General features: G+C 43.6%; 1 pseudogene; it reads right to left on the reverse strand.

Moving 5' to 3' along the window:
- Positions 1-3,239: 3,239 nt before the first annotated feature.
- LOC136303601 (coiled-coil domain-containing protein 186-like) lies at positions 3,240-14,251 on the reverse strand (annotated as a pseudogene).
- Between the last annotated feature and the right edge of the window lie 287 nt (positions 14,252-14,538).

Here is a 14,538-nt window from a genome sequence, read left to right on the forward strand (position 1 = left end):
CAAGCAGAGGCCGGTTCCAGAAGCTCACCGCCAGGGCAAAAACGTCCTCGTCGTCGCCATCGGAGGTGGTCGTTGTATGCAGAGGCCAATCCTCCATCACGCGGATGAGTGCTGGCAGCACCTTCTCCGCTGTCACAGCCGATGAGCCTATGGCTCTCCACATGCTTGCAGCAGCTCTGTGGGATTGGAGCTCTGTGTCAGGGCCGTCTCAGTCACAGTAGCATGCCCTGTGCAGCTGTGGAGGCCCAGGTGACAGAGCCCTGGTGCCCTGAGGGGCAGGGAGGGAGCATGGCAGCAGGCTGGTGGAACAGAGGGGCCCAAGGGTCCTGGACCGCTCCGCCTGTCTGGCAGAGCCCATTGGACAGGCTCTGCAGGGCAATGGGCCCTAAAGGCTGCTGAGCCCTGAGCTCTCAAGGCAGGTGGGCCCCATACCTGTCACACGTTGGGGCACAGCGCAGGAGGGTCAGCACAACGTCAGCAGGTTGCTCTTCGGCCAGCCTCAGAAAGTCCAAGCGCATCCTGGCATCCAAAGTGACACATGCCGCCAGTCTCTGGTGAAGGTCCTTCACCATGTCTGGCACCTGGAGGATACATGGGGAAGACCTGGAGCGCTGTCCAAGGGAGCAGCTTTCCCCAAGAAGTGCTTCCCCTCCTGCCACACTCTCCTGGCCTCCAAGACTCAGGGTCTCCTTTGTGTTGGTGTTTCTGAAGGCCACGCACTCAGTCACTGCCATGTTCATATTTGCTGCGTCATTGATTGCAGCATCCAAGCGCTGAGCCAAATCTGGGCTGACATTGGGCTCTTCCTGGAGCTCAGTCGGCCTGCGGTCAGGCTCAGCTGTTGCACGGCTTCTGCTCGTCCTACGCCGAATGGGCACGAGCCTCCGGAACATCTGCAGGAGAGCAAAGGACAGGGAAGAGAGACGCGTTCCATGGAGTGCTCCAAGCGCGGAGCTCGGCCGAGCAGTGACAGCAGGCCCAGCCCAGGCGGGGATGGCTGCACGTACCTTCAGTGATCTGCGGAAGCGGCCACGGGTGGGCTTCTTCTCCTGTGTCTGCTCCATGGTTGCATCTGGCAAAGAGCGAGCGCAGCCAGAGCTGAGGGGTTGCAGGAGCGGCCAGAGAAGCCAGCCCTGCTCTCCCCAGGCAGGGACAGCCCCGGGATGCCCCAGGGGATGGAGCACAGCTGCTGCAGGGGCAGCCTCGGCCCCTCTTCCATCCTGTCAGTGGGCGGAATGGGAACGGGGATGGGATGGGATGGGGCCAAGCTGTCCGCAGCCATCGGCCTTGTGGCCCGGCTCTGCCACTCACCATCCTGCTGTGGCTGGAACTGCTCCAGCTCTTGAGGGGGTTGTGCTGGAGCATCTCCAGGGCTTGTATTTCTTCTCCTCCAGCAAATTGTGAAGAGGTCGCGAAATCTGCCCGCCATGTCAGCGTCTGGCCTCGAGGGCACCTTCAGACAGATGCCTCTGAGGAAACCAGGGAAAACCCTGAGGCAACAAGTCGTGCAGTTGTGCCTTGAAGGCACCTGCGACAAAGAAGCCTCAGGAAGGCTGCAGGACAGCAAGTCCTGCACACTGGTCTTGAGGGCTCCCGCCACAAAGACAGGAGACTCCTCGTGGTGCTTCAGGTCACCAGATCCTGTGGTCTGGCCGCGAGGGCACCGACCGCAGGGTTGGGAGATGCCTCGGGAAAGCTCCGAGTCACCAAGTCCCGCAGTCTGGCCGCGAGGTCAGCTGCAGGAGCAGCGCTTCGGAAAGGCTCCGGGTCGGGCACAAACGAGCGGGCTGTGTGGGAACTCCTCACAGCACCTCTCTGGCGCGTCCTGTCCTGTGGCGTGCTCCGAGCACTGTGGCGTGGCTGCGTTGTTGCCAGCACCTATGTCACCGCGTGTCACAAAGGCTCCTCGGACACCCTGTGCCATTCCCTGCCACGGTGACCACGCTGCTGCACCGTGTCACAAAGGGCCCATGCACACCCTGCCACCTGCCCCGGCCCTGCCCCCGCTCCACCCAAAGTGGCCCAGGTCGGAAGGAATCCCTCGGCCCAAGTGTCTAAGAGAGCCCAACAGGACCTTGAATGATTTGATGGCTCGAGCCATCGGCAACCGCTGCCCTGCTCTGCGGGCTCAGGGCGGCAGAAGGAGCCCCCAGGGCTGCCGACGCAGCCGCAGCGGGAAGGGCAAAATTTCCCCAAAATTCCTGAAATTTTCCCAAAAGTCTCCAAAATTTCCCCAAAATGTCCCAATTCCCAAAAATTCCTCAAATAATCTAGCCAAATCTATTAAAATTCCCCCAGATCTTCCAAATTTCCCCAAAAATCCCCAATTTTCCCTAAAATTTCCCCAAATTACCTAAAACCACCAAAATTCCCCCAAATTATCCCAAAATTTCCCCAATTTTCCCCCCAAATTCCTGATTTTTCCCCAAATTTTTCCCTAAATTTTTTCAATTTTGGACCCAAATTTTCCCAAATTTTCCGAAATTTTTCCCAAATTTCACCAGTTTTGACCCAAATTTCCCAAATTTTGGCCCAAATTTCCCAGAATTCCCTATTTTTCAAAAAAACCCTTGCCAAATTTCTCCATTTTTGACCCGAGTTTCCCAAATTTCCACCAAAATTTTCCAAAAGCTCCCAAAATCCTTTAAAATTTCCCATGTCCCCCCGAAATTTCCCAAATTTCCACCCAAATTTCTCCAATTTCCCCATTGTTTACCCAAATCCGAGGGATTTCCCCCCATTTCCTCACGTGGGGGGAGGGGCAGCTCCAGCTCCGGCGCCTCCTCTGCGGCAGGAGGGGAGGGGAGAGAAAAAGTCACAGAAATCGTCAAAATTGACCCAAAATTGACCCAAAATGGCCAAAAAATGACCCAAAAATATTCAAAAATGAGTCAAAATTGTCCAAAATTGACCCAAAAGGAGCCAAAACCACCCAAAATGATAAAAAGATCAAAAATGTCAAAAATGTCCAAAATTTGGCCCAAAAGGAGCCAAAAAATAAGCCAAAAAAAAGATCAAAAAATTGACCAAAATTGACCCAAAAAAATGAGGAAAAAAAAGGTGAAATGCAATAGGCGAGCAGGGGCCGGCAGCCAGCACGGAGGGGCAGAACCCCGCAGCACCGCTCGGAGCCCCTGCCTACAGCAAGAGGCACTCGAGGGCAACAAGAAGAGTCTTGGTGGGGGCCAGAACAGTCTGCAGACAGTCCAGCTGCTTCTAGCCGAGTGTTCACACCCCTAAGTCACCCAGATGTCTGATCAATTATCCTTCTCTGTGCTGCCAAATTCAGGTCCCTTGTTTTGTGTACAACGCAAACAGTACCTGCAGTAAGACGGATTCTCCCCACACTCCCCTTTTTGATTAAAGTAGCTAAAGCATTGCTATTGTAAATGTACATTGACTCTTTTGTACATGGCAATAGGAAGTTCAAGTATTTAATAAAAACCTGAAGTATGTATTTACACGGTGATCTGATCAATTGATTTTGGTCAAAAGGTGATAGATACAGAAACTACACATTTACTGCTGGAATAAAGATATTTCAGATCCTGTACATTACTTATCCTGGAATTCAAATGTGAACATGATGTTGTGACTAAACCAAACCTTGTCACTCTTCCCCCATCACCCTCTCAGCCACTGAAGGACTAAGCAACAGTTTTCAGTTACTTTGACCAATTAATTCTTCACGACAGTAAAATCAAGGAGTCGCACAGATTTCTGTGCCACTTTCACAACAATAGATTAGAATCCCATTTGGATCTATTTCTTATTTCTTACCAATATTGTCACTAGTTAGTCTAGTCACAGCTAATGAGAAAGTTTCATTAGCTTCCAGCTGTCTTTGAAAACAGATGTAATCATCATGTGTGCATATACTTACATAGATTTACAATGGGCAGCTTAAATTCCTTCAATGCTGTTAGTGATGCAGAAGCCCAGAGAACTTTATTAACCAATTATCTGGTATCAAACTTCTTTTGATCCGCATGTCTAAGGATCAAGGGTTTACAAGATTTGCTGAACTGCCATTGGTTTCAACTAAATGAACTCAAGAACTGAATCAGAACACTTTCAAATTCTCCTTAGTTTTACTGTTGTTTCACTCCTCTGGAATAAAGAAATTGACCAGTTGAATGTTAATCTAAAGCAAAAAATATGCAATATTATGGCCACCACTTAAAACCCAAACTTTTGTAATAAAGCATTATTCCATGCACATGTCAAAAATGCTTAATCAACCCAAAGATCAGAAATAATATGCAAGAAAGGAAATAAACATCTGAAAGCCTTTAAAGCTCAGTAACACTGGATATGTTCAATAGCAACTAAGACATAATTGGCTTTATTTTTTTTTCAAGCTCCATCATTAAGAGACTGATTAATTACACAGTGCAGAAATTAAAATCTCATGGCAACTCACTCCAAACAGTCTGCACTGCAAAGCATCTGTAATTCAAATAGAAGTTTCAGATAAATGTAGTGTGCAGTGAATTCCAGCAGTACCTCAGGCTCTGGGGTACTGGGTAGACAGAACCACACAGATGCCAAACCCTGCTGATCTCTCACACAAGTGAGCCTGTGTGGCCAAAGGCTTCTTTTGCAAAAACCCAGATGCTTGTGCTGGCAGGCAGAATGCAAAACACAGTGGTCTGTAGCACCTGCCTCTTCTGCATCTTCACATTGGTTAGTCCCCAGAAGTTTTAGTTATGTCTGCTTTATTCTCTGTTCCAGTTCATGCTTGTGTTTAATAAGCCGTTCTATTTCTGTTCCTAAAGTTTGCAGGTTTTCCTTCGTGGGAGGGGAAAAAATGATAAGTTATACAGGGAAATTAATCCATCAGCACAAAATGCACTAATAAGTCAAAATGAGTGTTTATGTCAGCAGGTTGATACTTTCAAGTATCCAGAACAAATGCAAATTATCAGAGTCAGAAAAAAAACAAACTCATTTCAATAAAAAACTCAAAGCTCTTGGCAAGTCCTTTTTTGCAGTTACCAGTACTCCATAGGATGCCCAGAAGGTAGAATGCTAGTTCCCCTAAGCATTTAAGGGAAATGATGATTACAGGAAGAGATCTCCAGCTTGTGCACAACCCTGCAGCCCAGCTGGCAGCCTGCACACCATTTTCCAGCCTGCCAGCTCTCCGTGGCAGCAGAGGTGCTGCCCCAGCAGCTCAGGAGGGCCAGGCAGGCAGAGCCCATGCTCCTGGTTCCACATGCCCAGGGGAGAGCATGGAGAGACCCTGCCCTGCTGAAGGCACAGGCACTTCAGGTCTTATCTCAAGCAGCAGCCCATTAGTGCAGCATACTCTGAGGGTACCAAACTGGAGGAACATGGCATCATGTCACGTAACTGCCCGGTTAACCTCAATGCTATCAGTGGCACCAAATCACAATGAGCTGACTTCTGAAAAGCCTTTCACAGCATGCAGTGAAGGAAGCATCTAAGAACCAAAAGAATGTGCACAAGAACTGGCACAGCTACTCACTTTCAATGTAATATTCTTCAGGAATGTATCTTCTAACACAGCCTGAAGCTTCCTGTTTATCTCTAAGGAGAGTTCCAAGGTGAGCCCACTGTCTGCAGGGTGAGATGTATACAGAGATGCCATAATCCCACCACGCCTGCTCAAGTGAACTTTGTTGAAGTCAGAGGCCTCTGATGAGAGGGTTCCAGCCTCTTCCCTCAAAATATAGCTCTGAATAATTCTGGAGGATAAAAAAATAAAAAAACAACATCATAGCATTGCAAGGCAGAGAAGAGTCTGATGCTGAAATAACTTTAGATTCCTGACATGAGTAATTTTACTTTCAAGCAGTACTGTATTACCAAAAAAAAGCAGTAAAAGTTTACTCCTGCAATTTCTATGCCAGAGGAAAACCTGGGATACCAGTAGTGATACAGGAAATGCTGGCAAATCAAGAGACTACAATGTGCAGCATTTACTTATTTAAAAGTATTCTGAAAAGTTACTGGGACAAGAAAGATCTTTCTGGTAAAAAGTCTACTTTTCTTTGCTGAAGGACTCCAGACACGGAATCTTAAGCTTTCTACACATGAGAAAAAAATTACAAAGTCACTTCTCAAGAGTTTTCCCAAGCTGTAATAATTTTCTGTGAAATGGTACCAGCTGGGCATAAATGCATGGACTCATTAAGCAAGGGGCTGTTCTTAACAGGCAAATGTACCTTCCAGAAGCAGCTTTATGCCAGCATTTCTTACCCTCCTCACTGAAGTTCCACACATTTTCCTGGAATATGAGATTTTCATTTAAGTGGAATTTTGTCTCACACATTGTCTCACTGACCACCTTTGGCTCAGATACATCATTTGTTTGATATATATACCAGAGTACCATCTGGAATATTGCAGATTCTCCTTCCAAAAAACCCACAATCAGCACCCTTTTAAGCACACGGAGAGAATGGACTCTTCTGCTAGCCAGTGGCAGCAGTCCATCTCAAATCAGCCACCTGCTGACCATTTTGCTACCAAAAACCCACTTGTGCCAGTTTATTCCTCCTGAAAAAAATCAGCAATAGTACTAATAGAGAAAAACCTGGCAATTACTATAACTGCTGGGAAAAGATAAGAAATAAAACCCAAAACTAATTCTATCTTCAAAGTCTACTGTCACTGCAGTATTTTTACTGTTTTAAACATTTTCATTTAGACAATTTTCTTTACACAAAATCCAGAATACTTGTCTAGTGCATCAGCTCAACACTGAAAACCTGCCTGAACAGAAGACAGAACATACTTTGTTTTTTTCCTGATTTCCTCCACCAGCTGTTTAATGTGATCCTCCATAAACTCCATCTTCTCATTTTTTCAAGCATGTGCCTTCTGCAGCCTCAGTATTCTTTCAACCAAGACAGCCTTGTCCACCTCTGGGAAGCTGTCCACAGCCACTGCAGAGCCAGTGTTCTCAGGTGACCGGTCCTCGTTGCTGCTCCGTGCGTTCAGGGACCCTGCCAACACATCAGCTTCTGTAAAAACTCCCTCAGATCTTACACGAGGTGAAGTGCCCTCAGCAGAGCAGTGCATGCACTCACACCACCTGCCAGGAGCTGAGGATACTTTACCCAGGATGCCAGTTTCCCTTTGTGTTAGTGGGGTTCTCTCTAAAGGATCCTTACAGTGTTTATACGTGACATGCTGGGACAGCCGGTGCAGTCCCCTCCTGTGGGTGCACTGCCTTTGGAGTTAGTGTGCTCCCTTCAGGAAGGCTTATTCCCACTTAAACACTTTCATGTTCGTTTACCTGGCACAGGACTGAGCTGATTTTAAATGTGTGTCTTGGAGTAAACTAAAATTACAATACTATGAAAACTGTATAGACTCACAAAAGCCCTACATATAAACACTGCAGCACTGATCCCTTAGAGCTCGCAGTATTTTCTATACATTCTGCTGTTCTTCCGAAGCATTTGTCTCTCTCACACAGGGAGATTACAGGACACCTGGACAGAACCAACTCAACTTAAAACCCGAAGATATTGAGGAAGCAAACATGCTATTTTCAGTGCCAAAGATCACTCCTTTAGCTCTAACTGGATAGAAAGTAAGGAATATTACATAAACCCATTGATGTCTCTAATGATGCTAATTGATTTCTCATTTACACAGTTGCAACTGTCAATAGGGCAATTAAACAATGTTGGAAGCCACTGCTCATTTTTATTTTGCCTCTGGCAGCATGTAAAAGGGTCCTCTATAAACTGGAGTCCTCTCGAGCTTCCTCCAAACATAAAAGCAATGGAATAAAAAAGGCAGGTATTTTAAAAGAACCAAAATATATAAACATTACACTTTAATCACATAACAGGCACCTACAACTGCAGTCAATCAAATGCATTTTGCTGCTTAGAGGCTATTTTGTCAGTTCTAATGGGAGGCTGCCCACACACTGCATATGCACAAACCACATAAAGAGGAAGCACACTGTGGCAACCTTGTTAAGACTGAAGGGCTGTTTGGCAGCCCTGCTATGTGCTCCATTACCCGACGAACTGGAACGGCTCCCCATGCTGCTGACTTCTTTGTCATAATTACCATTTTCCATCTGATCCAATTTCCTTCGTGCTGAAAGTATTAACAAAATGATGATTACCAAGAGCAGAGTAGAAACTAAAAATTACAGTGTTACCCAACATACAGAACCTTTAATCACCTGCACTAATTTAACATGATATGACAACTGAAAGACAATGGCAGTAACGAAAAATAAAACCCAAACAGCTTCCTACCTCTTTCTGGCCCCAGCCATGAAGTGCCTGGATGTAACACTCACCATGATCCCTACAAAGTGCTGTAATTTCCAGTTGAAGGTGTAATGTCATATATAGGATTAACTGGGACCAGTAAGGCTTCAATTTGATTTTACTTTTGATTAGGTCTGCCAAGTAAACTACCACCGATGTTGGCAACTCTATTCCAGCATCTTGTAAGTTTATCACTACAGCAGTACTTGTGCCAGAAGCACCACTCACTCACTAGGGATCAAGAGGGAAAGCACACAGCTGTTCTTATATGCACAAAAAGGGACATGGAACTTGTCTTGCACAGTGCAATAGGATCTCTTATTTCAAACACATTTCATTATCTTCAAATCTATTTGCACTCAGAGCTTATGCATTGTTGGGTTTTTGATGACTTCTATTTGTAGACAAAATTAGTCATCAGTGTCTCCATATCCAGCTTTAAAAACTGAAGTGCTCTGTTTAATGTACTAAAAAAATAACTGTCACCAGCAATTCCTGATACAGTCAGCAAATAGGAAACTTCTGGCAACTTCTGAATACACTCCTACACAGATCAGGATCCACATATACCTACAGTGACATTTCAGTAGTCAGATACATCATAACAAAGACTAAGCTCTTTGGAAATAAATAATTCATTTTATGTCTAAGCCCAGTTCAAAAGTTATATTTTAGACTGAAAATTAACACAAAGGCCTGTAACTGCAGTTTCCACAAGGTCTAACTTGCTCACTCTCCTTGTCTTCAGGGACAGGGAGAGCCTGCAGGGTGACATTCAAGCAGTGAGCACACACCGACAGGACCTGAGTGTCTACCAGACACTGAAGGGCTCTGAGATGGGGCTGACTCATAATTGAAAAGAATCTCCACCTAGCTGAAGTTATTTTGTGAGGTCTTTCAGGTTTGCTGCGTGCTTGCGCTTCTGGGTAGCCAGGTCATCCTTCAGCTCATCCACCTGGGTCCTCAGTGCTGACACTTCTTCTTGCTCTGAGGCCAGCTGAGCCTGCAGGGTCTCAATCTCTGACTTCCACTGATCCTCCTCCTTCTGTAACCTGACGGCCTGAAATAGGGATTTTATTTTCAGTCACACACAAAAAAATTCTAGCCCAACCATAGTGCATGCTCAACATCCCTAAATGCACTTTTCACCTGGGAATCATTAACACTTTACATTTATTATTTAGGCTGAACACTAGCACTTCACATGAGTAGTAAGATTCCTCAACCACCTCCAAAATATCTACATGATACAGTACAAAGCCACACTACTTTCCATGACTCACTAAGTTTATTAAAAACTACATTTATCTCACAGTACAAACAGGACGTGAGGAACAGTTTACAGTAATGAATTTCACAGGCAAATTAGAACCTTTTGTCTGTTTCAATTACAGTTGCAGAGAGAACAACTCTGCCCCCAAAAAGCCAGAAAGAGCAACACAGTGACACTTCCTCATTCCAGCAGCAGTGTGCCTCAGGACTTCTTTCAGCTTGGCAACATGAGGTGTTCATATCCCACTGCTACTAACGGCAAATTCAAGGAGAAATTACAGTCAGGTAAGTGAAGATACAAGGTGGTATTCATGTGCTACATGTTTATCTGCATCAGACATCTCACTAGAGCAAAAGCAAGCTGCCCACTGTACTCACCAGATCATCTTTAGTCTGTTGAACACAGTCCAGCTGATTCTGCAGCTCTCTTTCACTGTAAGAAAGCTTATCCAACTGGCTCTGTAAGGAATTGTTTTCAGACTGAAGCTGTGCATTCTTACTGGTTAATTTCTCAGTGAATATCAATAGCTCAGATTCTCTTTTCCGACTACCTTCAATGTCCCTCTGAAGATCAGCAACCAGAGAATTGAAACCGTCTATTTCTTCCTTTAAAGCATTGATTTCTTGTTCATCTCTGTCAAAACAATTGTATCTCATTAGTGATAACCTGAGCCTAAAGATATGAAGCTTCATTGCAATAAAAGCATTCAGGTCAAATCCAAATAAGGCAGGGGAACAATTAATGACCCTGGGGTATCTGTTAGTCATTTGAAATGTCAAGGGAGTTTCCACTTTGTTTCACAACATGCTGCAGTGCTGAAACAACAGATTTCTGCATCCTGTAGAGGACTCAGGCATTAACTCCTCAAGGAAGGCCATCCCTCCATATTCAACTTCTCCATATGACCTTCAGATCAGGGTACAAACAAAACTCTCAAATCCAGACCTGGTAGGTAAGAGGAAGGTTTGTAAACCCAACAAAGGCGGCCAATCTGTAAGAGGCCTTATCTTTAAGAAACAGGGAAATACTCCAGTTTGGATTTCCCTAGGACAGCAGTATGGCAATTCCTGACACATCCTTATCCAAGCCCTGCAGCTCTGAATCAAAGAGCCAGTTTTACTCCCCTACTCCTCCCCCCCAAAATAAGTCCTTCCCCTCTACAAAACAAGTTTTTATTTCTACTGAAAGACTCCCATTAGGAGACTTTTGATCTATCACATCCAATCTGAGTGAAAAATGCTGTATCTTCAGTTATCAACGTTCTACAGAAAGTGCTGGAAATTAATTCCAAAATTTAACAGCTGTTAAAAATGTTACAGACTAAAAACATCCCTCTTATTTGCACTTGCAATATTAGTTCATTAATTCTACAATCACAGGATTTTATACACCTCTTCTAAAACTTTACTTTCTAACATCAGAAAAAAACTCACCCTTCTCACAGGGAGCGTGTATATTCAAATTTCAAAACAAAATTAAAATTACACAAAGCAAGAGCACACATCTCATTTAATTTCCTGACAGACACTGTAATTATGAGGAGGATCAATTCACTTTAAATCAACAATCCTGCAATGATATGTTTCTCCAAGAAGAGCCAAGACCCAGTCACTTGTGCTGCAAAGTATCTCACCTATAGTTCCCATTTAAAAACCTGTGCCAGAAGGGTATGCTTGTATTTTACATTTTCAAATACCTTGCTTCATTACAGGAGAAATCTCTGACTAGCAGTCAGGGTTGGATCAGACAAAATTAGAAGTTTAGACCATTCTAAAAGAAATGGCTAGCTTATCCTTAAAAATTTACAAATGAAGGAGACCAAGGAACACTGGAGGTGGTAAGTATCCAGATCACACATTAATTTCTTTCCAGCATTCAACCTAAAATCATATTTTTCCAGTGAACAAAGATAGCTGAATGTTCCCTTTGTAATACAGCCTTTATACATTTCAGGATGTCTGCCTTGAAATTGAAATAAAAGACAATATGAAATTTAATGTAGGGATAATAAGTGTTGCATGGGAAGGATACTGAAAAAAAATCCAAATTGAATACGAATGAGAGACATACTTAAGCATGTCTCAACCACTGAGAGGGTGGAAACACACATTTGTAGTTTCACACTCTGATCACAGTCACTTTAATTCATTTGGCGAGATTCCAAGTGAAAAAGAACTGTTACTGATGCAGGTGTAGGCTCCAGTAGTTTCTAGCACACAGCAGTTTCCCTGGGAAGACACCATGACAATTCGGGTGACCAGCACACAGCAAATGGAAAGTGGTTGATTTGCTAAACCCTGAAGAAGGCCTATAACTACAGAAATACTTCTCAATGAAAAATAAGAACTGTTTACCAGCGTGAGAGGGACAGACACATGGGTGGTTCTGCCTATCTGACATTTATCTAGCTCCATTTATGCAACACCACTGGAACCAGCAGAGTGGCCAGCATTTGTATATCCCAGTCCATATGTACCACACAGACACAGGACCATGCTCAGACACTCCTGGATCATACATGAGCCCAGCCCTCCCCTGAGATTATTTCCCTCACATTCTCAAATGAGCAAACTTCGACACTGCAGAATGAATTCCAGTCCATTAGAAAGAAAAGTGCCCCATACTGTCGCAATACAGCATCTGTCAAGTAAGTAAAATTCTTTTCATGAAGTACTTGCATTCATCCATCACAGTCTTAAAGCAATTTATCTTTCCAGTTTAATTGCTCCCCTCCATCTTTCAATAAAGCAAGCACTGAGCAGACACCTAGAAGGTAATTTCCTGTAGAGTATGCTGGAAATCAGGCACTTGTTATTCTAATAATGACAGACACTAAATTAGAATTATCAATCTCAATCCCCTTGTTTTGTAAGAGGCCACCAAGGTTATCTTCAGTATTAGCAACACTGATTTAAATCAGGACAGGCATTCTTCAAATTACAATACATTGAAAGCATAAATAACTTCAATAAAACAAATAGATCTCAGATAATCTTTTAAATCATTAGTCAAAGTGCACAGCTGTACCTCTGATGTTGATCTTGCAGCTGATCTACAGTTTTGACTCTGTCCAGCAAATTCTGAATTTCACTTTTCTGTCTATTTATTATTTCTTTATACTTGGATAGCTCATCTTCTGTTCTTAAGCGCTCATCCTCTAGACACTTTACCTAAATGGAAAAAAAGAATGAAACCAGAAACTATTTAGTTTCACAAACTTCAGAGCTAAATTATTCTGACCATATGTCTAGACTGTTGTACAAAGCTCATGTGCTAATTTTACAGTGATTCCAACCAACTTAGAACAATATCCCAAAGTATTTCAGATCAAATTGAGTCAGAAAAACAAACAAACAAGAAATTGAACAAGTGTGCTTAATGCTTGTTTTGTCCAAAGGCTCGAACTTATCAGCCCCATTAATCAGGGTTCACAGATATGATGTTTCCCCAGTTACCAAGGCAACCCCTTACTATGCCTTCCTCCCTTCTTCCACAGGGCTATTGAGCTGCTCTGGAGAGAGGGACTGGCATGCTATTCCATAGACTGCCCACAAGTTATGGACAGCACAACCTCCTTACCAGACTCAAAACTCATTTCACAGGTAGGAGAAGCATACAAGTATTTTACTTACACTAAATTTAGAAAATTGAAAATATTTGCAGGGTGACAAATTTAAAATGTTTCTCAACATTTCAGCCAAATGAGGAGCACACCATGAAGCAAAACACTGTTGTGTTACAGATCAGCTCATACTCCCTAAAAAAGGCTATCCAGAGTGAACAACTGGGCGTCCTTTCTGGTCTCATGTCAGCCAATCTCTAACCACACTGTCTATTCCCAAAAAAGTAAAAGTACAATTAGGAATGGAATGTATTCTTGTTCCAAAAACTCAGTACTGTGTGTTCAGCCCCACTCCCATCAGCACACTTTACCTTTGTTCTCAGTGTTCGAAGCTCATCCATGCCTTCCTTAAATGTTCTCTTCAAGTCTTCCAGTTCTTTTATTTTTGCATGATGCACCTTTTTAGAGGGTAAAAAGTTCATTGAGAAAACTAAATGTACAGTGGCGCCTCAAAAAAAAAAAAAAAAAAAAAAAAAAAATCTAGGCCAATACAGGCCACCACAACAGCTGAGAGGGCTTGATGCAGAACAGGTACCCCAAAGGCTTGGTTAACTTCTTCAGAAAGGAAAGCAAAACCCCAAAACTTCTTTATTCTTGGAAGAACTGAGAAGAAAAGCAAGACTTTCACCTTCACTATATCATATTTTCCCCTAACTTTGTTTTTAAAAAGTGAATCCAAGGTAGTACCTGAAGAGATCCTCCAAAAAAGCAATGCTGGGGGGCAGACACCTGGGATTTAGTATTAGACAACAAAAAAAGACAAACCCCAAAGATTCTGGCATAACTATAAGCATCTTAAAATAAGATTCTCAAAATTATAATCTCACGGAATTCTTAACCACATATTTACCTCCAGGTGATCAGACTTCTCCTGAATTTGTTTCTCTAGTTCTCCTCTAGTTACTCGGAATTTTGCATCCAATTCATTTGATTTAACTTCTTCTGACTCCTAAAGGAATTGAAGAAATATAAGTAGAGTTTTATGTGTTCCTTTCTATTCTATGAGTGTACAGACAGCTTTTCACATCACTGAGCCTTTCCTGTAAGTACATCTCTGATAATCCTGACCATGCCAGGAAAGACCCCCATGCTGCATGCTGTCACGATCCGCTCACACAAGCGGGGTTCGTGATGGTTCATTTTAGGGATCTCAGAGCACAAAAGACACAGCGGGGGACAAACTCAGTTTACTCAATCACAAATGCACCTTTATTTAGTGCCAACAAATGCGATAGTAGGGAGAGAAAAAGAGAATAGTTAGAAAAACAGAAAAGAGGGGAAGGGGATTATAGCTACCAGCATGGAGGGTCGAGTCCTCGAGGCTTTTGAAGATGCCTATAGACGCGAGTTTCTCCAGTGGGGTGATCACAAAAGTG

Source organism: Chamaea fasciata, unplaced genomic scaffold, assembly GCF_029207755.1.
Source record: "Chamaea fasciata isolate MVZ Bird 193981 ecotype frontalis unplaced genomic scaffold, bChaFas1.0.hap1 SCAF_39, whole genome shotgun sequence".
Taxonomy (NCBI): Eukaryota; Metazoa; Chordata; class Aves; order Passeriformes; family Sylviidae; genus Chamaea; species Chamaea fasciata.